We start from the raw sequence: 25,403 nt of genomic DNA on the forward strand, positions 1-25,403 counted from the left end.
AAGCTCCCATACATGAAAGTTGGAAGTTGACTACCCCCTTTGGGAGACCCCTAAACCGTCGGCGTTGTGAGGGGGGGGAGGGAGTTCATTTTTTTCAATTTTTTGTCACTTATATGCTTGTATTATTTCATTCCCCACACACACCTTTCTTACACTACTCTCACTCTAAGACTTTTCTCTCTAATTTGTAAGTAAAGAAACTTTATTTTCTTTCTTCTTTTTCCTTTAAAATCACCAAGTATCATCATCATGTTACTTACTTGTTTGTTGTTTTTGTTAAAGATCAAACTATCTAGTTTGTATCTTCATGAATCTTGCTTCTTCCATCTTTTGTTTGATGAGAAGTCAAGAACAAGAATCTAAGCTTGTTAGCTTATGGTTCTACACTTGAAGTTCATCTTTTCTTTCTTTTAAATTCGTGATTTACATATATTGGTCAAGTATTACTAGTTAATCTTGAGCTCATTTTTCTTGAAACTAAAGTATAAACTTTGTAAGTTTAAGAACATGGAAGTTTAACTTTCTAGTTATAACTTCATACACTTATGTTAGATATAAGTTTTTATAGCTTATGGTCTTCCAAATTTTGTCTAAAACAAAAGCTTATAAGCTTACATACATTTTACAAGATAAAAATCTAAGTTTCATAACTTACGGTTTTATTAAAGTAAAGATCCAAGTTCCATAACTTAGGGTTTAACTTAAGAACACTAGATCTAGACTTTCTATTCTAGGATCTTTAAGATCTAACTAAGATCTAAGTTCTACAACTTAAGATCTTGTTTATTTAGTTTACATTCAAGTTTATCGCTTAATAATACTACTAGAACTCATGTATGTGTCGGATCTAAGATCTTGATGTAACTTTGGTTCATCAACCTACTTGCAACCCTTAAATGAGTTGTGCTGCATATCTTAGACATACAATAGTATCATGATGGTCAAAACTTGGTAAAGATGATGCAAACACATCAACGAGTTATACACTTGAAGCTATAAGCATCAAGAATGAGAACCGTGATGAGCATCAAGCACCAAGAACCCACCAGAACACTTTTCTTACTGTTTTTAGGGTCTGAACAGGCTACCTGGGCTACTGGAAAGTTGATTTCCAGTTAGTTCGGTTCGAGTAGATGATTTTCCGTTTAGTCCTCATCTTAATCCGAGTTACGGTTTAGGATTTATAGCCTTCCGAAAGTCGCTACGCCCTTTTAACGTTATGCTGAAATTTCTGACCTACTCGCACTTAAACCGTCGCCACAGTCAAACGAAGACGAGTTTTGTTATGAAAATTGGTCAGTGGTTGGAGGACTCACATACTGAGCCATAGCCACTGACTACCAGTCTTTTCGATTTGTATAGAGGTCGTAGCATCTGAACGAAGTCAGCCTTTGTTTCGATCTCTATTTTTGATTGAAAACTTACTTTACTTTTTACTTATGTTGTTGATGATGATGATACTTAAGACCTAATTTACATACTTTTAAACCTTTGGGAATGATTTACTGACTTATTAACTTTTGACTTAGGTTGAGGACCTTTCGGACCAACTACTGTGACGATCCAAAAATTTCCGACCAAATTTAAACTTAAACTTTATATGATTTCGACACAATAAGCAAAGTCTGTAATGTTGAGTCTCAAAATTTTTGAACTGTTTATATAGATTCAGTTAATCTTTGACTATGCCCGACGATTCACGAACAATTAATTGTAAATAGATATGTATATATATTGCAAAATAAATAATTTATAAATGTATATATAGAAATTTATAACAATTCATTACATGTAAATAATTAAGTGTTAATATCAATTTGTGATATCAAAACTATTATTATTATTAATAATAATAACAAGTATTATTATTATTATTTATATATTTATTAATTAATAGCACTAAAGATATTATATAATATATATATATATAATAATAATAATAATAATAATAATAATAATAATAATAATAATAATAATAATAATAATAATAATAATAATAATAATAATAAATATAGGATCAGTTTGTTATGCATCAAATCAATTTGTTATATTTTCTGTTTTCTCATGATTTAGTGTCCACAATCAAGACAAATCATCCACTGCTCCAAAATGCATATTGATTGAATGATTCATTTGATTATTGTGTTATCTGCTTTAAGTTTCATTCACAACCATCTATCTATATCACATTTTCAATTATCAGACATAAATCTACACACACACACACACACACACACAATTCTTCTTCTCCTACTCTCCTTCTTGACAACCGTCCACTACCACCACCGCATGTACACCACCCTAGCTCCACCACGGTAAAACACCACCACCTACGGCCTAACACCAAAAATCATCACGACACCCATCACTTTATAACTACCACTTTTATTATAGTTTGAACCAAACCTATAATCAAACCCACCACCTTCAACCGCAACAACCCATCATCTATCTATCTATCTCGTTAAAGAAGAAACCTGTTGGACTGCTACTGATGTACGAAAACCAAAAACCATAACCAACACCATCTAACTTACAAACTATTTTTATTTACAATCACCAACCTTTGATCTTCATTTTACTGCAATCCTATTCGAAACCCACCAAAGAACAACACCTATGATCAACATCTTCACCTTCAACCTCTTCCTCTCTATATATCTTTTTCTTCTCTCTCTCTACATATTTTTATCACGAACCACAAATTGATTGCTGCCTAAAACTTATGGTTACCATTATTTGATCACCACTATAATTGCTCTTCTGTCTACGGATGATCAAATAACACCTCAAACAAACATCTTGAGTTGCTATGATTACTGTTCTCATCGCTACCACCTTCTATCTTAACCTACACATCTTTTTCCAGTTCTTTATGCAAACCACCACTATGAACCATTTAACCACCACCAAGATAATCACCAACACCACACATCGATCTTTCTGTTTCGTTATATAAGTTGTATATATGAGAATATATATTAGAATATGAACGCATGATTTCAAGTGAATTATTGGTAAGACCACTACCAATTTACATAAGTGATTAACCTAGTGGGTGAATTTATTGAGTCAGTGGAAAATAATTCGGTGCGTAGAGTTATTAAACAAAGATGATAATGATTTTGATTCTTGTCGACTTGCAAAACTAGCACCAGATTAAACGTCGACTTTCTTTACGGGCCAGGTATATATTAAATTCCTTTAAGGCCCAACAAAGAATAAATTAAGCCAAGTGATTATTTCTGGCCCAACTCGTTTCGGTTATGAAGAGCTATGTGCACGGGTTAAAAATTCTATCGTTGGATTCCCTTCTTGTTCCCATATTTTTTTTCTCCTGCCTATATTTTGAAAACCATACAAAAACCAACCCAATATAATCACCTTGAGCTGCTACTGCAGCTGCAGTGTGCTTTCTGTTTTCCTGATCCATACGAACCCTACACACAACAAACCTGCAAACTGCTGCTTCCTGATCAAATTACGAAACCCATTTACTTTGTTTTCTTTTGTTTATTTATCAATGAACAACTTGAAAGTAATGATTATAAGGCTGCCATTCTTTTTCTTTTAGCCGACAATTACAAATTTGATATCCCCACTTGATTAAAAAGAAAACATGATAATGATCTCCAAGCATGCGTGGTTTTTTTCCTGTCGCCATTAAATTATTTTTGGGACCAACAATAGATACGCAAGTATTCCTTATTTCTTTTAATCAATTTGGGCCGTGATACCTACTTTTGTTATTGGATTATTAATACAACCTGGGCCGAAGCCATAACACACCTAAACCTGAATTAAGCGGCCCAAGATCTACTTGGGCTAACTGACTGATCTTCGGTGCTGTTTGTTTTTTAAGATGTTTTTGTCTGAAGATCTGCGGACCACATCTGTAGAAAAGATGTGGTCTAAAAGTCTGCAAACTGAATACATAAAACTGTTTGTTTTTTTTTCTGCAAAATCTTCTTAATTATAATTATGACAACTAAAAACTAATGAATAACATAAAATATTGACATCAATCTCCATCTATGGATTTATTTTCCAAAAATGTACGCTGCACACAAATACAAAATTAGAATAAATTTATTACATATCTTTAATGAATAAAAAAATAAAACTGAGTAAGAATAGATTGAAGGTCGAGCACTTTTTAATTCAATATATTTGACCAACAAATTGATTGGTGGATGTTTAAATCAACCACAAAGGAAAAAGATAAAGTATTTACGGATGTTTCTTGAATGTTTGGATCTTCTGATTGAAACCAATTAACCGGAAATAGCAGCTCCAAACACCATCACATGATATTAACACCGGAGGAACCACCGGCGCCGTCACGTGCCATGATTTCGATTGGGGTTTCTTAAATTGACAATGAATGAGTGCAGTTTTATAGATAAATCGTTGTGGCGCTTCTTTGTTGATGAACAATATTGTTTCTTTCAATTTAGGGGTTTGTTCTTGAAGAAAAAAAATAGAAACAACCCCTAATCTCATGTATAGAAGAAAGTAGTTAAGTAGGTGGTGCCAACAGAGGTGGTGTTGCTACCGGAGATGGTGGTGCCGGCGGATATGGTGGTGCCGTCGGAGATGGTGGTTCAGCCGGAGATGGTGCTCTGGATGTGTGAAGTATATGAGAAGGATTGAATGGGGTTAGAACAAAATGTCTTCAAAAGTGAGAAGCTATATTTTAGAGCTTCTAACTTGAAGACCTTTAAAGATCTTTTTTTGTCTTATGTCTTCGAAAAAACAAACGGTCTGCAATTAAAACATCTGCCTGCCCGCAAACATAAGACAAGCCATAAGACAATATAAGATCTGCAAAGGAAAAAACAAACAACACCTTCGACTTCCTGCTGTTACATTATGGTGTTTCTGTTTTGCTGTATACGATGAGTATGTGATGAGTGAGATGACAAGATGATGATAATGATCATAATGATACGCTTATGATGATAGGTAACGATGTTAAATGATGAATCTAATCGTGATGATGATAATAGTAATAGATTAGAAATGAGGGTGTTGATAGTCAATATGATAATGATAGTATGATTATGATTATGATGGTTATGTTGCCTCTGATCGATTAAATCAAAGAAGAAGAAACAGATTCGATATATGTTAAATGAATTGATAGTATAAATTGTAACAGAAATATCATAGCAGAGGAATGGTTTGGTGTGGTGTTGGTTAAACGACAGGTCTCGGGTTTGAGCTTGGGCTCGGACATTTTTTTTAGAAAAAGAAGAAGAGGGATACAGAAAAAGAAAGAGAGAGGGATACAGAAGTAAAGGTTAAAAACAATTTAAGTTGGGTGTTATTCCAGAATTGAAATACATAGCGAAATGGTTAAGGATGTTATCGGGATGTCGCGGGTTCAAACCCGGGCTTGGGCATTTTTTTTAGACTACTTCTTTGAGGTAGTATTACTACTACCATTATTATTATTATTGTTATTATTACTAATATTATATCTTTTATTATTATTATTATTATTATTATTATTATTATTATTATTATTATTATTATTATTATTATTATTATTATTATTATTATTATTATTATCATTATTATTATTATTATTATTATCATTATTAGAAAAATTATCATTTTTATCAAAATTATCATTTTTATCAAAATTATCATTATTATTATTATCATTATCACTAAGAGTATCATTATTTTTAAATTTATCATTTTATTAGTATTATTTTCATCATTATTATTATTATTAGTATTATTAATATATCAAATAAAGATTTTTTTATAAAAATATATTTATGACATAAAACAACTATATTAATATTTTAGTAATAAATATTAATTATCTATTTGAAGTACATAAGAATAAATATATCTAATTAAATTATTAATGAAACATATAATTCATTAAAATAAAAAATATATCATTAATAATAATAGTATATAAATTTGTTCGATTACAATGTGTTAATATATATAATTGATATAGGTTCATGAAACCAAGGCCAACCCTGCATTGTTCAATGTCGTCATATGTATTTTTACTACAAAATACAGTATTGTGAGTTTCATTTGCCTTTTTACCCTTTATATTTTTGGGCTGAGAATACATGCACAATTTTTATAAATGTTTTATGAAATAGACATAAGTAATCAAAACTACATTATATGGTTGAATGATCGAAGCCGAATATGCCCCTTTTTAGCTTGGTAGCCTAAGAATTTGGGAACAGACCCCCCAAATTGACGTGAATCCTAAAGATAGATCTATCGGGCCCAACAAGCTCCATTCTGGAATTTGAAATGCTTTAGTACTTCGAAATTATCATGTCCGATGGGTATCCCGGAATGATGGGGATATTCTATATGCATCTTGTTAATGTCGGTTACCAGGTGTTCAATCCATATGAATGATTTTTATCTCTATGTAGTTTGTGAAATGCCTGATATGAGATGTGTATTTATGAGAAATGAAAATCTTGTGATATATTAAAATGATGAAAATGAATGATTATGATAAACTAATGAACTCACCAACCTTTTGGTTAACACTTGAAAGCATGTTTATTCTCAGGTATGAAAGAAATCTTCCGATGTGCATTAGCTCATTTTAAGGATATTACTTGAGTTAATCATGACATATTTCAAAAGACGTTGCATTCGAGTCGTTGAATTCAACAGGATTATCATTGAGTCAGTTATAGTTGGATATATTATGAAAATTGTATGCATGGCGTCAACTTTCAATGTAAAGAAAGTTTGTCTTTTAAAAACGAATGCAATGTTTGTAAAATGTATCATATAGAGGTCAAATACCTCGCGATGTAACCAAATGTAATGTATTCATCCAGATGGATTAGGACGGGTCATTAGAACTACTTGCTTACTTATCTCGTACCGACTTTACTACTTTTCACTGTGAGCTATATCATCCCTTTTTACTTTAACTATTTTGGGAACTGAGAATACATGCGCGTTTTACGTTTTACATACTTGGCACGAGTACTTAAACTTTATATATGTGTGGGTTATACAACGGCATAAACTTTCCCCTTAGCTCGTTAACGTTTAGTCATTGGTCTTTGAACCGGTGAGCGCGAATCTTAGATATGGATCCATAGAGTTTGACATCCCCACTCAGGCTAGTAGCGCTAGCATTTAACGGGTGTTTAATACTTCGTAAACATACGCACTCACCAAGTGTACTTTTAGGGGGTGATATTATGTTAAGTTAGTTACCAAGTGCCCACGGTTGAACATATACTTTTCATACTCTTTTGAAATACGAAATCTCGAGGCCTACCTTACATTACTGTTATACTTAAACTATAGCTCACCAACATTCGTGTTGACATTTTTAAGCATGTTTTCTTAGGTGCTTAGAGGTTTGATGCTTCCGCTGTAGTTGTCTTGCTGTGTAGACTCCCGCTGCTTTTGTTATGAAACGTTTACCTTGCATAAACAAACTATGTTACTTTTGAAACAATGAATTTGTAATGACCTACGGGTCTCGTACTTATGTTAATTGCTTCTATTCGTAGAAGCCTACTTTCGTTTGTAAAACTTATGACGTTGGTTATGACATCACCCTTTCTTATGAATGCAAACTTATTTTAAAACAGCATATAGTGTTTGACCTTGTAATGATCCTGTTGTTGATGATCCGTACACATTAATTTTGTAAGGTGCATCACATTTGGTATCAGAGCATTGGTTGTAGGGAATTAGGTTGCATTAGTGAGTCTAGACCGGACCGAGTAGGATTCACTAATAGGACTAATCTACAACTTGCTAGTTTACTTGTTTCTGTAGAACTTGCTGGATGCTGCTGCTTACTTTTACTGCTATATGTCGTATACTGCTACTTGTTTTCACTACTGCATGCTAATATCTGCTTTCGATTGCATGATACTTGTTATTATTGCCATGCTACTTACTGCTATAGATGATCTAGACTGTCGTAGTTACTTTTCCTAATACGTGTGATAATGCTAAAAACGAACATATATTTCATAGCATTATCCCTCAAGAAAGACAAGCTTTTAGTTGCAGTTGTTCTATTTACAAGTGATATTCGTTTAAATAATAAAAGGTGAAGATAAAACACATATTTGACGAATTGAAGACGCAAACGACCAAAAAGCTAAAAAAGTACAAAGTACAATCAAAGTGGTTCAAATTATTGATGAGAAACGTCTCAAAATTACAAGAGTACAAGCCGCAAAATGCAAAATACAAGATATTAAATTGTACGAAAGGACGTTTGAAAATCCGGAACCGGGACTAAAGTCAACTTTTAACGCGCAACGCAACGGAGCGAAAATTACAAGTCAACTATACACATAAATATAATATAATATTTAAATAATTCTTAAAATTATTTATATATTATATATATTTAATAAAACTGTCGGCAAACAAGAAAACAAACGAACCTGAGCTGGAATGTAGCGACCCGACAAAATCGTCATTGACGGCCCCGTTACGTGGTCGCAGTCCCTATTTGAGACTCATTTGACCGAAATTATGTCGCATTCATTTGAAACGTATAAGACTTGCAAAGTTTAGTTTACAAAACTGCTCGACAACAAGTTTAAGTTTACAAAGGTATAAAGTATAAATGAAATAACTTGTGACATAAGTAGTTTAAAATCACGGTTGCTATAAATAGCGTAAGTATGTAAACAAAATGTTTGAAACTAAAGGTGCTATCACTAGCGTATGTATGTATGTATGCTTGACTCTAAGCAAGTAATCAAAGTGCATGCATGTATGCTTGACTCCAAGCAAGTATAAGTGTACGCAGAAGCATGTATCAAATAGCCATGTATGAACCTGAGAAACATATAGAAAACTGTCAACGAAAAACGTTGGTGAAATCATAGGTGTTTATAAACGTTGTTTTTGAACCACAAGATTTTGTATTTCCATAACGTTGATTATCTAAATCGTTTGCATTCCAAAAGTTGTTGTTTGTATCGCGAGCACCCAATTATCAAGACTTAACTGTTTTGCACCCTTTGCGTAGTGTTAGAACATACACTAGACCCGAAAATATATTTCATCCGCTAACGGTAGCGAACCGTCCGAATGAGGCTCGTTAAGCCCATGTGATCACATAATATAAGTTCATGTTTACACCCTGCAAGTGTAACTAATGATAATTGAATTGAGGATTTTTGTTCAAACTCGCACGTGGAATGTTCGTTTCCGTACTTGTGTTCAAAGTATAAAAGTATGATACGTATATGTTTCCCATCCCATAGTTTAAAGCATAAAAGTTGTTTGAAAGATGGGACTATGATCTCACCTCGAGTGCACGAGTATAAATGTACTTCACAAAGTAAACGTGTGCATGAAAGTTGCTTAGCCTTGACCTAAACAAGTAAGTTGTATCAATTAACCGGTTACGACACAAGGTCGGGCGAAATGTGTTCAATTAGTCATATGGCTCGTTACGACTCGAATATGTAGCATGTGAGTCACGTTATCAAGTTTCATGCAAGAATCAAGTATGAAAGCATGTTAGAACGATTGCATAAGTGTTTTGTTAAGTTTGACTAAAAGTCAAACTTGGTCAAAGTCAACAAAAAAGTCAACGGGGTCGGCTCGGGTCCCGAACTATTTTCCTAAGCTTAGAAATCATATATGAGCATGTTGTCCAAGTTTCATGTTGATCAGGGGTGCGTAGCATGCTTAGAATTGAACAAAAATTGACGAAAATGGGCAGTCTGCCTCAGATGCGCCGCATCTGCAGCTGTATCAGCCATTTCTGGGCAGTTTAGCACTTAGGCGATTTCAACTTCAAACGATCATAACTTTTGACTCGTTAACATTCAAAACACGTATCTTATATTGTTGGAAAGGTAATTTAAAGAGGAAGACAACTAAACACATTTCATGAATCAATTCAATCATTAACAACAATGAAAACCTCAATAAATGATCGTTAAATGTTCAAAATCGAAGTTTCAAGTTCATAAAACGTATTTCTTGACTCGGGAATCCAATTTACACATACGATATGCCGTTTTGAAGGTAATGAAACATACAATACAATTAATCACTAACTAATAACATTTCATGGCATTCAAATCATCAAAAGTTCATTTTAAAGCTATCAGACCCTAACCAAGAATCACAAAATCAATAATCATGTTAGTGATGTTTTCTAAATCAACCTACACATCAAATTGAAGCTAATGATGCTAGTAACACTTTTAATACATGCACTTTAACATTTAAACAACATTTAATCACCCAAAATTCAAGATTAAGCAAACCCATTTCAAATGTTCAAACTAGTTACTCAAAACAACAAATCGAGCAAGTAAATCATATATTCATGCTAGACACGAGCCATAGACACTAACTAACACCATTTCAAGTATATAAAATGAATTTAGAGAAATCTAGAGTTTTTAGAAACCTTACCCCAAGTAGTGAAATTGGTACCAATTAGAAAGAGGATGAAGAGAGGATCACGAATATGTAATTTGTTTTGATGTTTGCTTGCTTGAATTGATTTAGATGATGAATCTTTGAAGATGTTTAAAATGGTTTCTTGGTAACTAGAGAGAAAAGAGAGAAATGGAAGAGGAAGTGAATGAGTGGTGGTAGTGGTTGAAATGTCCCGTTCTTATTGATTAAAAACGTTCCATATTAATTGATTTCGTTGCGAGGTTTTGACCTCTATATGAGACGTTTTTCAAAGACTGCATTCATTTTTAAAACAAACCATAACCTTTATTTCATAAATAAAGGTTTATAAAGCTTTACGTAGATTATCAAATAATGATAATCTAAAATATCCTGTTTACACACGACCATTACATAATGGTTTACAATACAAATATGTTACATCGAAATCAATTTCTTGAATTCAGTTTTTACACAATATCATACAAACATGGACTCCAAATCTTGTCCTTATTTTAGTATGCAACAGCGGAAGCTCTTAGTATTCACCTGAGAATAAACATGCTTTAAACGTCAACAAAAATGTTGGTGAGTTATAGGTTTAACCTATATATATCAAATCGTAACAATAGACCACAAGATTTCATATTTCAATACACATCCCATACATAGAGATAAAAATCATTCATATGGTGAACACCTGGTAACCGACATTAACAAGATGCATATATATAAGAATATCCCCATCATTCCGGGACACCCTTCGGATATGATATAAATTTCGAAGTACTAAAGCATCCGGTACTTTGGATGGGGTTTGTTAGGCCCAATAGATCTATCTTTAGGATTCGCGTCAATTAGGGTGTCTGTTCCCTAATTCTTAGATTACCAGACTTAATAAAAAGGGGCATATTCGATTTCGATAATTCAACCATAGAATGTAGTTTCACGTACTTGTGTCTATTTTGTAAATCATTTATAAAACCTGCATGTATTCTCATCCCAAAAATATTAGATTTTAAAAGTGGGACTATAACTCACTTTCACAGATTTTTACTTCGTCGGGAAGTAAGACTTGGCCACTGGTTGATTCACGAACCTATAACAATATATACATATATATCAAAGTATGTTTAAAATATATTTACAACACTTTTAATATATTTTGATGTTTTAAGTTTATTAAGTCAGCTGTCCTCGTTAGTAACCTACAACTAGTTGTCCACAGTTAGATGTACAGAAATAAATCGATAAATATTATCTTGAATCAATCCACGACCCAGTGTATACGTATCTCAGTATTGATCACAACTCAAACTATATATATTTTGGAATCAACCTCAACCCTGTATAGCTAACTCCAACATTCACATATAGAGTGTCTATGGTTGTTCCGAAATATATATAGATGTGTCGACATGATAGGTTGAAACATTGTATACGTGTCTATGGTATCTCAAGATTACATAATATATAATACAAGTTGATTAAGTTATGGTTGGAATAGATTTGTTACCAATTTTCACGTAGCTAAAATGAGAAAAATTATCCAATCTTGTTTTACCCATAACTTCTTCATTTTAAATCTGTTTTGAGTGAATCAAATTACTATGGTTTCATATTGAACTCTATTTTATGAATCTAAACAGAAAAAGTATAGGTTTATAGTCAGAAAAATAAGTTACAAGTCAGTTTTGTAAAGGTAGTCATTTTAAGTCGAAAGAACGACGTCTAGATGACCATTTTAGAAAACATACTTCCACTTTGAGTTTAACTATAATTTTTGGATATAGTTTCATGTTCATAATAAAAATCATTTTCTAAGAATAACAACTTTTAAATCAAAGTTTATCATAGTTTTTAATTAACTAACCCAAAACAGCCCGCTGTGTTACTACGACGGCGTAAATCCAGTTTTACGGTGTTTTTCGTGTTTCCAGGTTTTAAATCATTAAGTTAGCATATCATATAGATATATAACATGTGTGTAGTTAATTTTAATAGTCAAGTTAGAAGGATTAACTTTTGTTTGCGAACAAGTTTAGAATTAACTAAACTATGTTATAGTGATTACGAGTTTAAACCTTCGAATAAGATAGTTTTATATATATGAATCGAATGATGTTATGAACATCATTACTACCTCAAGTTTAGTAGGTAAACCTACTGGAAGTGACAAGAAATGATCTAGCTTCAAAGGATCTTGGATGGCTTGAAAGTTCTTGAAGTAGGATCATGACACAAAAACAAGTTCAAATAAGATTTTTACTCGAATTAAGATAGTTTGTAGTTATAGAAATTGAATCAAAGTTTGAATATGAATATTACCTTGAATAAGAAAGATAACCTACTGTATATAACAAAGGTTTCTTGATCTTAGATGATTACTTGGAATGGATTAGAAAGCTTGGAAGTAAATTAGTAAACTTGAAGGGATTTTTGAAGTGTTCTTGAAGTGTTCTTCCTATGATGATTATAGCTTGATTCTTGAAGTGATTTTTGATGAAGATGATGATTAACTACTGGAAAAATACGTTCATAATAGTGTGTGTGTGTTGAGAGAGAATTAGAAAGAGAATTGGAAGTGAAATGGAGTGAATGATGAGTGGTAATTGGTGAGTGGTGAGTGGGGTTAAAAGGAGTTCTAGTTAGTTGACTAGCTCATGGTAGAAGTTAAAATTGATTAGTCATACATGATATAATCAAGAGTGGAATCCCATGCTAGTTCCTATTGGTATATACTCATAGTAAGTACGTTTTGAAGCTGTGTATAATACGGGTAAGAATACGACTAGAATTCTTGATGAAAGAAAAGAATGGAAAAGTAACTGTAACCATTTTCGTTAAGTATGAGTGTTTTGATATATGTCTTGAAGTCTTCCAAAATCATTTTAATACATCTAAATACACTACATGTATATACATTTTAACTGAGTCGTTAAGTCATCGTTAGTCGTTACGTGTAAGTGTTGTTTTGAAACCTTTATGTTAACGATCTCAATTAATGTTGTTAACCCATTGTTTATTATATCTAATGAGATGTTAAATTATTATATTATCATGATATTATGATATATTAATATATCTTAATATGATATATATACATTTAAATGTCGTTACAACGATAATCGTTACATATATGTCTCGTTTCGAAATCCTTAAGTTAGTAGTATTGTTTATATGTATATAACTCATTGTTAATATACTTATGGAGATACTTACTTATCATAATCTCATGTTAACCATATGTATATCCATATATATATATATATCGTCATGTCGTTTTTACAAGTTCTAGCGTTCGTGAATCGCCGGTCAACTTGGGTGGTCAATTGTCTATATGAAACATATTTCAATTAATCAAGTCTTAACAATTTTGATTGCTTAACATGTTGGAAACATTTAATCATGTAAATATCAATCTCAATTAATATATATAAACATGGAAAAGTTTGGGTCACTACAGTACCTACCCGTTAAATAAATTTCGTCCCGAAATTTTAAGCTGTTGAAGGTGTTGACGAATCTTCTGGAAATAGATGCGGGTATTTCTTCTTCATCTGATCTTCACACTCCCAGGTGAACTCGGGTCCTCTACGAGCATTCCATCGAACCTTAACAATTGGTATCTTGTTTTGCTTAAGTCTTTTAACCTCACGATCCATTATTTCGACGGGTTCTTCGATGAATTGGAGTTTTTCGTTGATTTGGATTTCATCTAACGGAATAGTGAGATCTTCTTTAGTAAAACATTTCTTCAAATTCGAGACGTGGAAAGTGTTATGTACAGCCGCGAGTTGTTGAGGTAACTCAAGTCGGTAAGCTACTGGTCCGACACGATCAATAATCTTGAATGGTCCAATATACCTTGGATTTAATTTCCCTCGTTTACCAAATCGAACAACGCCTTTCCAAGGTGCAACTTTAAGCATGACCATCTCTCCAATTTCAAATTCTATATCTTTTCTTTTAATGTCAGCGTAGCTCTTTTGTCGACTTTGGGCGATTTTCAACCGTTGTTGAATATGAATGATCTTCTCGGTAGTTTCTTGTATAATCTCCGGACCCGTAATTTGTCTATCCCCCACTTCACTCCAAAAAATCAGAGACCTGCACTTTCTACCATAAAGTGCTTCAAACGGCGCCATCTCAATGCTTGAATGGTAGCTGTTGTTGTTGGAAAATTCTGCTAATGGTAGATGTCGATCCCAACTGTTTCCGAAATCAATAACACATGCTCGTAGAATGTCTTCAAGCGTTTGTATCGTCCTTTCGCTCTGCCCATCAGTTTGTGGATGATAGGCAGTACTCATGTCTAGACGAGTTCCTAATGCTTGCTGTAATGTCTGCCAGAATCTTGAAATAAATCTGCCATCCCTATCAGAGATAATAGAGATTGGTATTCCATGTCTGGAGACGACTTCCTTCAAATACAGTCGTGCTAACTTCTCCATCTTGTCATCTTCTCTTATTGGCAGGAAATGTGCTGATTTGGTGAGACGATCAACTATTACCCAAATAGTATCAAAACCACTTGAAGTCCTTGGCAATTTAGTGATGAAATCCATGGTAATGTTTTCCCATTTCCATTCCGGGATTTCGGGTTGTTGAAGTAGACCTGATGGTTTCTGATGCTCAGCTTTGACCTTAGAACACGTCAAACATTCTCCTACGTATTTAACAACATCGACTTTCATACCCGGCCACCAAAAATGTTTCTTGAGATCCTTGTACATCTTCCCCGTTCCAGGATGTATTGAGTATCTGGTTTTATGAGCTTCTCTAAGTACCATTTTTCTCATATCTCCAAATTTTGGTACCCAAATCCTTTCAGCCCTATACCGGGTTCCGTCTTCCCGAATATTAAGATGCTTCTCCGATCCTTTGGGTATTTCATCCTTTAAATTTCCCTCTTTTAAAACTCCTTGTTGCACCTCCTTTATTTGAGTAGTAAGGTTATTATGAATCATTATATTCATAGATTTTACTCGAATGGGTTCTATGTCCTTCCTGCTCAAGGCATCGGCTACCACATTTGCCTTCCCCGGGTGGTAACGAATCTCAAAGTCGTAATCATTCAATAATTCAATCCACCTACGCTGCCTCATATTCAGTTGTTTCTGATTAAATATGTGTTGAAGACTTTTGTGGTCGGTATATATAATACTTTTGACCCCATATAAGTAGTGCCTCCAAGTCTTTAATGCAAAAACAACCGCGCCTAATTCCAAATCATGCGTCGTATAATTTTGTTCGTGAATCTTCAATTGTCTAGACGCATAAGCAATCACCTTCGTTCGTTGCATTAATACACAACCGAGACCTTGCTTTGATGCGTCACAATAAATCACAAAATCATCATTCCCTTTAGGCAATGACAATATAGGTGCCGTAGTTAGCTTTTTCTTCAATAACTGAAACGCTTTCTCTTGTTCATCATTCCATTCAAATTTCTTCCCTTTATGCGTTAATGCAGTCAAGGGTTTTGCTATTCTGGAAAAGTCTTGGATGAACCTTCTGTAGTAACCAGCTAGTCCTAAAAACTGGCGTATGTGTTTCGGAGTTTTCGGGGTTTCCCACTTTTCGACAGTTTCTATCTTTGCCGGATCCACCTTAATACCTTCTTTGTTCACTATGTGACCGAGCAATTGAACTTCTTCCAACCAAAATGCACACTTTGAAAACTTAGCGTACAATTCTTCCTTCCTCAATACTTCTAACACCTTTCTCAAATGTTCACCGTGTTCTTGGTCATTCTTTGAGTAAATAAGTATGTCATCAATGAAAACAATGACAAACTTGTCAAGGTATGGTCCACACACTCGGTTCATAAGGTCCATGAACACAGCTGGTGCATTAGTTAAACCAAACGACATGACCATAAACTCGTAATGACCGTAACGTGTTCTGAAAGCAGTCTTTGGAATATCATCTTCTTTCACCCGCATTTGATGATACCCGGAACGTAAGTCAATCTTTGAATAAACAGACGAGCCTTGTAGTTGATCAAATAAGTCGTCGATTCTCGGTAGTGGGTAGCGGTTCTTGATGGTAAGTTTGTTCAACTCTCGGTAGTCGATATACAACCTGAATGTACCATCTTTCTTCTTGACAAACAAAACAGGAGCTCCCCAAGGTGATGTGCTTGGTCGAATGAAACCACGCTCTAAAAGTTCTTGTAATTGGCTTTGCAGTTCTTTCATCTCGCTGGGTGCGAGTCTGTAAGGAGCACGAGCTATTGGTGCAGCTCCTGGTACAAGATCTATTTGAAATTCAACGGATCGATGTGGGGGTAATCCCGGTAATTCTTTCGGAAATACATCGGGAAATTCTTTTGCAATGGGAACATCATTGATGCTCTTTTCTTCAGTTTGTACTTTCTCGACGTGTGCTAGAACAACATAGCAACCTTTTCTTATTAGTTTTTGTGCCTTCAAATTACTAATAATATGTAGCTTCGTGTTGCCCTTTTCTCCGTACACCATTAAGGGTTTTCTTTTTTCTTGTATAATGCGAATTGCATTTTTGTAACAAACGATCTCTGCTTTCACTTCTTTCAACCAGTCCATACCGATTATCACATCAAAACTCCCTAACTCTACTGGTATCAAATCAATCTTAAATGTTTCGCTAACCAGTTTAATTTCTCGATTCCGACATATATTATCTGCTGAAATTAATTTACCATTTGCTAATTCGAGTAAAAATTTACTATCCAAAGGTGTCAATGGACAACTTAATTTAGAACAAAAATCTCTACTCATATAGCTTCTATCCGCACCCGAATCAAATAAAACGTAAGCAGATTTATTGTCAATAAGAAACGTACCCGTAACAAGCTCCAGGTCTTCCTGTGCCTCTGCCGCATTAATATTGAAAACTCTTTCGCTGCCTTGTCCATTCGTGTTCTCCTGGTTTGGGCAATTTCTAATAATGTGGCCCGGTTTTCCACATTTATAACAAACTACATTGGCATAACTTGCTCCGACACTACTTGCTCCGCCATTACTCGTTCCGACACCATTTGTTCCTTTCGTTCTATTAACCCCTGGTCCGTAGACCTCACACTTCGCCGCGCTATGACCATTTCTTTTACACTTGTTGCAAAATTTGGTGCAGAACCCCGAGTGATACTTTTCACACCTTTGGCATAGCTGCTTCTGATTGTTGTTGTTGTTGCAGTTATTATTGTTGTTGGGATGATTGTTGTAGTTGCTGTTGTTGTTGTTGTTGTTGGGCCGTTTGTTGTAGTTGCGATTGATGTTGCGATTGTTGGGATAATTGTTGCGATTATTGTTGTAATTGCTATTGTTGTGGTATTGGTGATTCTTATCACCGTTTTGCTCCCACTTTCTTTTGACTTGCTTCACATTGGCCTCTTCAGCAGTCTGTTCTTTAATTCTTTCTTCAATCTGGTTCACTAGTTTGTGAGCCATTCTACATGCCTGTTGTATGGAGGTGGGCTCGTGTGAACTTATATCTTCTTGGATTCTTTCCGGTAATCCTTTCACAAACGCGTCGATCTTCTCTTCCTCATCTTCGAATGCTCCCGGACACAATAGGCACAATTCTGTGAATCGTCATTCGTACATGGTAATATCAAATCCTTGGGTTCGTATCTGTCACACCCCCAGTTAGGGCCTGGGTGAAATGTGACTTAATATCAAATCAACCAACATATTATAATATACGAGAACAATACTAAATGATAAAACAAACTTTATTGAGCACGCAGCGGAAAATGAAACGTAGTTACAATGATAGGAATAACAATAATGGAAATGTTCACATGCAGAAGTAATAAATGCGATATCTCTTGATCCTATGTCCAAGTAGCATCACATAAGCAGTAAGTATAAGAGCTTGAATCAAACAGCACCTGAGACAAAACATGCTAAAGTGTCAACCAAAAGGTTGAGTGAAGTTCATAGGTTTAACAAATAAGTTTGACCGTTTGTTTTAGACCACAAGATTTAATTTGTAAGGTTGATCTCCCGCAGGATCAAAAAGTTATGCCAGTGCGTGATATTTAGACTAAACGTTCAAGTTTGCCCCATGACAAGTTGTGTCTGTCCTTGTCGGTTTAAATTTCATTATCAAGTAATACAAAGACTGAGTCAAATGTATCGGGGACGTTACTCCCGATAGGCCTACCCCCAATAAATAAGCATGCCGCAGCACTTAAAAATATCACTGTAGGGACTTAGTCGGACGTAGCCGGGTATAGCATAGTTTTAGCAGTTGGTACTTGTGTCTAAATTGTAAATAGTAAAAGCAGCATGTGTCTCACCCCAAATAAGTTAAATAAGTTTGCTAGCAATAAAGAGTGGGGCTATGAATTCACCTTAGTAAGTAGAGAGAGAGTTATTCCTCGGAATAAAGAGTTGAACGAGTGAGCAGGAAAGTCAACCTATTGACATTTAAGAGTAGTTAAGTGTTTTGCCCATGTTTAAGTTTAAGTATGTGTTTAAGTATAGTTTGTTTTACTAAGTTTCTATTCCTAGTAAGTTACTATTTTTATAATGTTTCCATTTTTAGAAAGTTTCTTATTTTACTAAGTTTCTATGACTATAGAGTTTCTACTTTTATGAGTGTTTTTCATTTTAGGATACTTGCCGTATTAGATAAGCTTCCAATCACCCCTTTCCCTTCGAATGGCTAATTTAGATCTAGGGGCTTGAGCCATAGGACCCTTTAAATCGGAAATCCAAACCCTCTGCCTAGAATCTCGTAGAAACCATTCGTCAAGAAAGTTCGAAGATCTATACATCTCTAATACATATCCCAAAATATTTTTGTGCTACAATATAAGTAGTAGGTTATAGGTGCTAGTAATAGTAATAGTGTATACATGTTAAGTACTAGTATAAGTAGTATTAGGGTTTAAGGTTTTAATATGTATATGTATATATAATTCGTATATAAAAATATTTTTTTTTTACATGTATATATGTATATATAAATCTAGGAGTGTTTATGTATATACTTATGAATAACAAGTTTATAATATGAATATGAATTAACAAAGATTAAAGTTTATGTAAATAGTTTAGGGTTTATGTTATACCTTTGAAGATTCAAGATAATTAACAAAGAAAAGATGAACACGATGAAGATGGAAGATCAAAGCCTTAAAAATCTTGAAGAACTCCTTGAAGATTCTTGAAGAACACGAAGAACAAGCTTGAAGATCCGAATACCACAAGAGAGGGAGAGGGAGAGATTGTTTTTGAGAGAGGATTTTGGTGTGATTTGTGAATGAGAAACTAGGAGTTTATATAGTGCAAGTATTAGAGTGTTAGTCAACATAAGGATGTTCTAATTAATGATTTTATTTTATTTTATAATTTTTAGTCAACAATAGGTGGTACTAGTTTATATATATATTATTTTAATTTTTAGTCAACATAAGGATGTAATTGTTTAAGATTCTTTAGTCTCATTATTATTACTATTATTACTATTATTATTTTTTACATTTACTACATGATAAGTATTATTTTCTTTTTACTAATTCATGACTTGTATATATTTAGTTCTCAATTGTTTTATTATTTATATAAATGTCAATTTTTATTTATTACTTATAGGTTATCAGTTATAATATTACATAAATGCATAAATTTTAATTAGCAGTGAGTGTCGACTAACAGTTTATTATTTTCATCTTTTATTAACTTGTCAATTATTGCACAAATTTAATTAATATGTTTTCTAACTCTTAACACTTAACAATTGTTGATTAAAGTTTGATCATTAAGTTTTAATTATATTGTTTGGGCATTTAATATTGAAAAAAATATAGAATGGAAAAATGAGGGTCGTTATAGTACCTCCCCGTTATTGAAAACTTCGTCCCGAAGTTTTTAGGTAGTTTTCTCGTTTGCATCAGCAGTTGAGAAGAGATGGGGATATTTCCGTTTCATATGGTCTTTGCGTTCCCAGGTATATTCGGGGCCTCTACGCGAATTCCACCGGACTTTAACGATAGGTATATTGCTTTTACGCGTTTGTTTGACCTCTCCTTCCATGATTTCTATAGGTTCTTCAACGAAGTGCATTTGCTCATCAATGCGGACATCATCCAGAGGAATAACGAGTGTGTCATCGGCAAGACACCGTTTAAGATTTGAGACATGAAACACATCATGTACTTGACTAAGTTCGGTTGGCAGTTCTAATCGGTATGCCACGGGACCGACTCTTTCAGTGATTGTGAATGGTCCAACATATCGTGGACTGAGTTTACTTCGCTTACCGAAGCGGACAACACCTTTCCAAGGGGATACTTTCAACATGACTTTATCTCCAACTTGGTATTCGATGTCTTTTCGTTTCTTATTGGCATAGCTTTTCTGTCGGCTACGGGCAGTTTCTAAACGTTGCTTGATTTGAACGATCTTTTCGGTAGTTTCGTGAATAATTTCAGGACCAGTTAAATGTCTGTCCTCAAGTTCATCCCAACACAAAGGAGATCTACACTTCCGTCCATATAAAGCTTCAAAAGGTGCAGCCTTAATGCTGGAGTGATAACTGTTATTATAAGAAAATTCAACCAAAGGTAGATGTCTATCCCATCCTTTGCCGAAATCGATTGCACAAGCACGTAGCATATCCTCCATAGTTTGAATGGTTCGTTCACTTTGACCATCGGTTTGCGGATGATAAGCTGTACTCATGTCGAGTTGAGTTCCAAGAGCAGATTGTAAAGTTTTCCAAAATCTAGAAACAAATCGACTATCGCGATCAGAAATGATCGAGATAGGAACACCATGACGTGAGACGATTTCTTTAATATAAAGCTGTGCTAATCTCTCCATCTTGTCGGTTTCCTTGATTGGTATGAAATGTGCAGATTTAGTAAGACGATCAACTACGACCCAAATAGTATCGTTACCGTTCGAAGTCTTAGGTAACTTAGTAACGAAGTCCATAGTGATACCTTCCCACTTCCACTGCGGAATGTCGGGTTGTGTCAACAGACCAGAAGGCTTTTGATGTTCGGCCTTGACTTTCAAACAAGTGAGACACTTACTAACATAAGTAGCAATATCGGCTTTCATGTTAGGCCACCAGTAGAATTCCTTCACATCGTGATACATCTTACTGGAACCGGGATGGATAGAATATCTAGTCTTATGTGCTTCATCCAAGACTAGTTCGCGAAGATTACCAAAATGAGGAACCCAGATTCTATTGCCAAAGTACCGTGTACCATTAGCTTTCACTTGAAGTTGGTTCTCAAAACCAATAGGTCCTTCACCTTCGATAAGTGTCGGTCTAATAGCTTCCAATTGAGCTTCACAGATTCGTGAAATAAGATTCGATTTGATTTTTAGGTTTAAAGCACGAACACGTTTAATATCATCTTTTCGACTAAGGGCATCGGCAACTACATTCGCCTTGCCAGGATGATATTTCAGCTCACAATAATAATCGTTCAATGTCTCGAGCCATCGACTTTGCCTCATATTCAGCTGTTTTTGATCAAAGATGTGTCGAAGACTTTTATGGTCAGTGTACACCGTAAAGTGATTACCATAGAGATAATGTCTCCATATCTTTAATGCAAATACCACGGCACCTAACTCTAGGTCATGTGTGGTATAGTTTACTTCATGTTTCTTCAACTGTCTAGATGCATAGGCGATAACCTTCTCTCGTTGCATTAAAACACAACCAAAGCTATGCTTTGAGGCATCGCAGTAAACAACAAAGTCGTCGGTACCTTCAGGTAAAGAAAGAATCGGGGCTGTGGTCAACTTCTCCTTCAGAATCTTGAAAGCAGATTCCTGTTCTTCGGACCACTCAAATTTCTTCCCTTTTTGAGTCAGCTTTGTAAGAGGTTTGGCAATGAGAGAAAAATCTTTTATAAACCTTCGATAGTAACCGGCAAGTCCCAAAAATTGACGAATATGCTTTGCAGTCTTTGGTATCTCCCAGTTCTGAATAGCAGTAATCTTAGCTGGATCGACATGTATTCCGTTTCTATCAACAACATGTCCGAGAAATTGTACGGTTTTGAGCCAAAACTCGCACTTAGAAAATTTAGCATAAAGTTGTTCCTTTCGTAAGAGTTCAAGAATCATGCGCAAATGTTGCTCATGCTCTTTCTCATTCTTCGAATAGATCAAGATGTCGTCAATGAATACGATGACAAATTTGTCAAGATACGGTTTACAAACACGATTCATGAGGTCCATGAACACGGCAGGAGCATTAGTTAAACCAAAAGGCATGACACAGAATTCATAGTGCCCATAACGAGTGCGAAAAGCAGTCTTAGGAATATCGGATTCCTTGACCTTGAGTTGGTGATAACCGGATCTTAAATCAATCTTTGAATAAACACTTGACCCTTGAAGTTGGTCAAATAGATCATCAATACGTGGCAACGGATAACGGTTCTTGATAGTAAGCTTGTTAAGTTCGCGGTAATCAATGCACATCCTTAATGTACCATCCTTCTTTTTAACAAACAGAATAGGAGCTCCCCAAGGGGACGAGCTTGGACGAATGAAACCTTTATCCAATAGTTCTTGGAGTTGGTTGGATAATTCCTTCATTTCGGAAGGTGCTAAACGGTATGGTGCTTTAGCAACAGGAGCAGCACCAGGAGTTAAATCAATTTGGAATTCAACTTGTCGAGGAGGTGAAATACCCGGAAGATCTTCGGGAAACACATCGGGAAAGTCTTTAACTACTGGTACATCTTCAATTCGCTTCTCTTTCGATTCAATCAGATTAACGTGGGCTAGAATAGCTGGATAACCTTTCATAAGGTATTTGCGGGTTTTAATACAGGAGATAATATTGAGATTGGAACCACTCTTTTCACCTTGGATAATAAGAGTCTCTCCATTTCCTAATGGAACATGAACGGTTTTATCGTAACACATGATCGCAGCTCTTAATGGACGTAACCAATCCATTCCAACTACGACATCGAAACTTCCTAGCTCGACCGGCAAAAGGTCTATCTTAAATTCTTTGCTGGCTAAGATTAGGTTGCAGTTTTTATAAATTTTATCAACTTTCATGATCTTTCCATTGGCTACTTCTACTAATCGTTTAGTTTCTAAGGGTTGAGGCTTTTCAGTAAATAGGGTACAAAATTCATTAGATACGTAACTTCGGTCGGCACCAGTATCGAATAAAATAGTTGCGTAGCAATTATTGACGAGATACGTACCCGTGATGACCTCATCTTCATCTCGGGCTTCAGCAGCAGTAATAACAAATGCACGACCCTTTGCAGCAGTAGTATTGGCTCCAGTAGCAGGATTATCTCTCTTCTTAGGGCAATTTGGACTAATGTGTCCCTTTTCCCCACAAGTATAACAAGTAGGAGGAGCTTTGGCAGGAACAATAGATTTATTCTTTGGAGGAGTCCTACACGTCTTAGCTACGTGTCCCACTTTCTTACACAACGAACAAGTGGCAGTGCACTGCCCCGGGTGATGCCTTTCACAACGAACACAAAAAGGATAAGTGCCCTTATAATTCGTACTTGTACTATCCATAAGCTTTTTACTAACATTCTGATTAGAACCTTGAGACGGCTCAAACTTCCTCTTACCATCATTACCCTTGGTTTCAACTTGCTTATTGGCCGACGCCCTTCTTCTCTTGGCCAACATGAGATTTTGTGCCATGAGAATCACAGCATCCAAAGTAACCTTCTCAGCAGCAATAACATTCCCTTGAACATCCTCGGGAAGACCTTCAATATACCGCTCAATTCTTCTAGCTTCAGTAGGAAACATTTCAGGACATAGAGTAGAAAGCTCCAGATAACGATTGGTATAATTCTCAATGTCAGTACCCTTGACCCTGAGTTCCCAGAACTCAGCTTCAAGCTTCTGAACTTGACTCCTTGGGCAGAATTTGTTGACCATCATACTTTTGAGTTCGTCCCATGGAATTGCATTAGCATTATTAATTCCTACGGACTTGGCATAAGCAGTCCACCAAGTTAAAGCATTACCACCCAACGAGCTAGTGGCATACTTTACTCGATCATCATCACCACAGTTGCAAATACGGAAAATAGATTCCATCTTTTCGAACCAACGAACTAGTTCGACAGCTTCTTCGTTTCCCTTAAAAGCGGGAGGGTGACAGTTTGTAAAGTCCTTGTAGGAACAAGGTTTTGGTTGAGTATTAGCATGATTAGCTTGGGCGTTGCCTTGGGCAGCAGCGAGTAACTGTTGGAATTGCTCAGTAGTTAACACAACGTTGTTAACGGTAGGTGCAGCTGGACGAACCATGATGTCACTACATAAAAGTGAACATATGTTTGATAAGTTTAACAAGTTATAAGTTTGAGTAATCACAAGTATGAATAAACTAAAGTATTGATATCGCATGATATTAATAAAACACTTTATATTATTAGAACGAGGCATTAAATAAGCCTTTATTACACGATTCGGAAATAGAAATTGTTTAAGGCACAGCCTTTACATAGATGGAAAATAGGAAAAATAACTAGGAAATATTAAGATTGAAGTAGTCTTCATATTTCGTCTCCAACCTTCTTCATAAACTCCTCAACTTTCTCATTTTTCGTCTTTTGTTTCTCATAGAGATACTCGAAGTTGTCATAAAGGTTGGTAACACGACTGTTTACGGCATTAGTGTTGTACTCTCTTATGGCAAGTTGTTCGTCGACTCGACCTTTCTCCATTTTCATTCGGACATCAACATCCTCCTTGAGGTAAGCAAGTGATTGCTTTCCCCAGCGAGTGTTGCGTTCTTCCTCGCACTTTAGCATCAGCAACTCCTTTCTTAGCTCGACGTTTTCTTTCATAAGTTTCTTCATTCGACGATCCACTCTTTCCATGTGGCGAAGTAGACCTCCAATGTTTCTCTCGGTATCATTTCGTAATCTCATGATTTCATACTTAGGACCATCATAAAAAGGAGATCGGGCTCTCTTCCTTGATGGACCAACTTCTTCATGCCGTTTTCCCTTATCTTGGGTTCTCGGA

The sequence above is a fragment of the Rutidosis leptorrhynchoides genome, chromosome 3 (assembly GCF_046630445.1).
Source record: "Rutidosis leptorrhynchoides isolate AG116_Rl617_1_P2 chromosome 3, CSIRO_AGI_Rlap_v1, whole genome shotgun sequence".
NCBI classification, from domain to species: domain Eukaryota; kingdom Viridiplantae; phylum Streptophyta; class Magnoliopsida; order Asterales; family Asteraceae; genus Rutidosis; species Rutidosis leptorrhynchoides.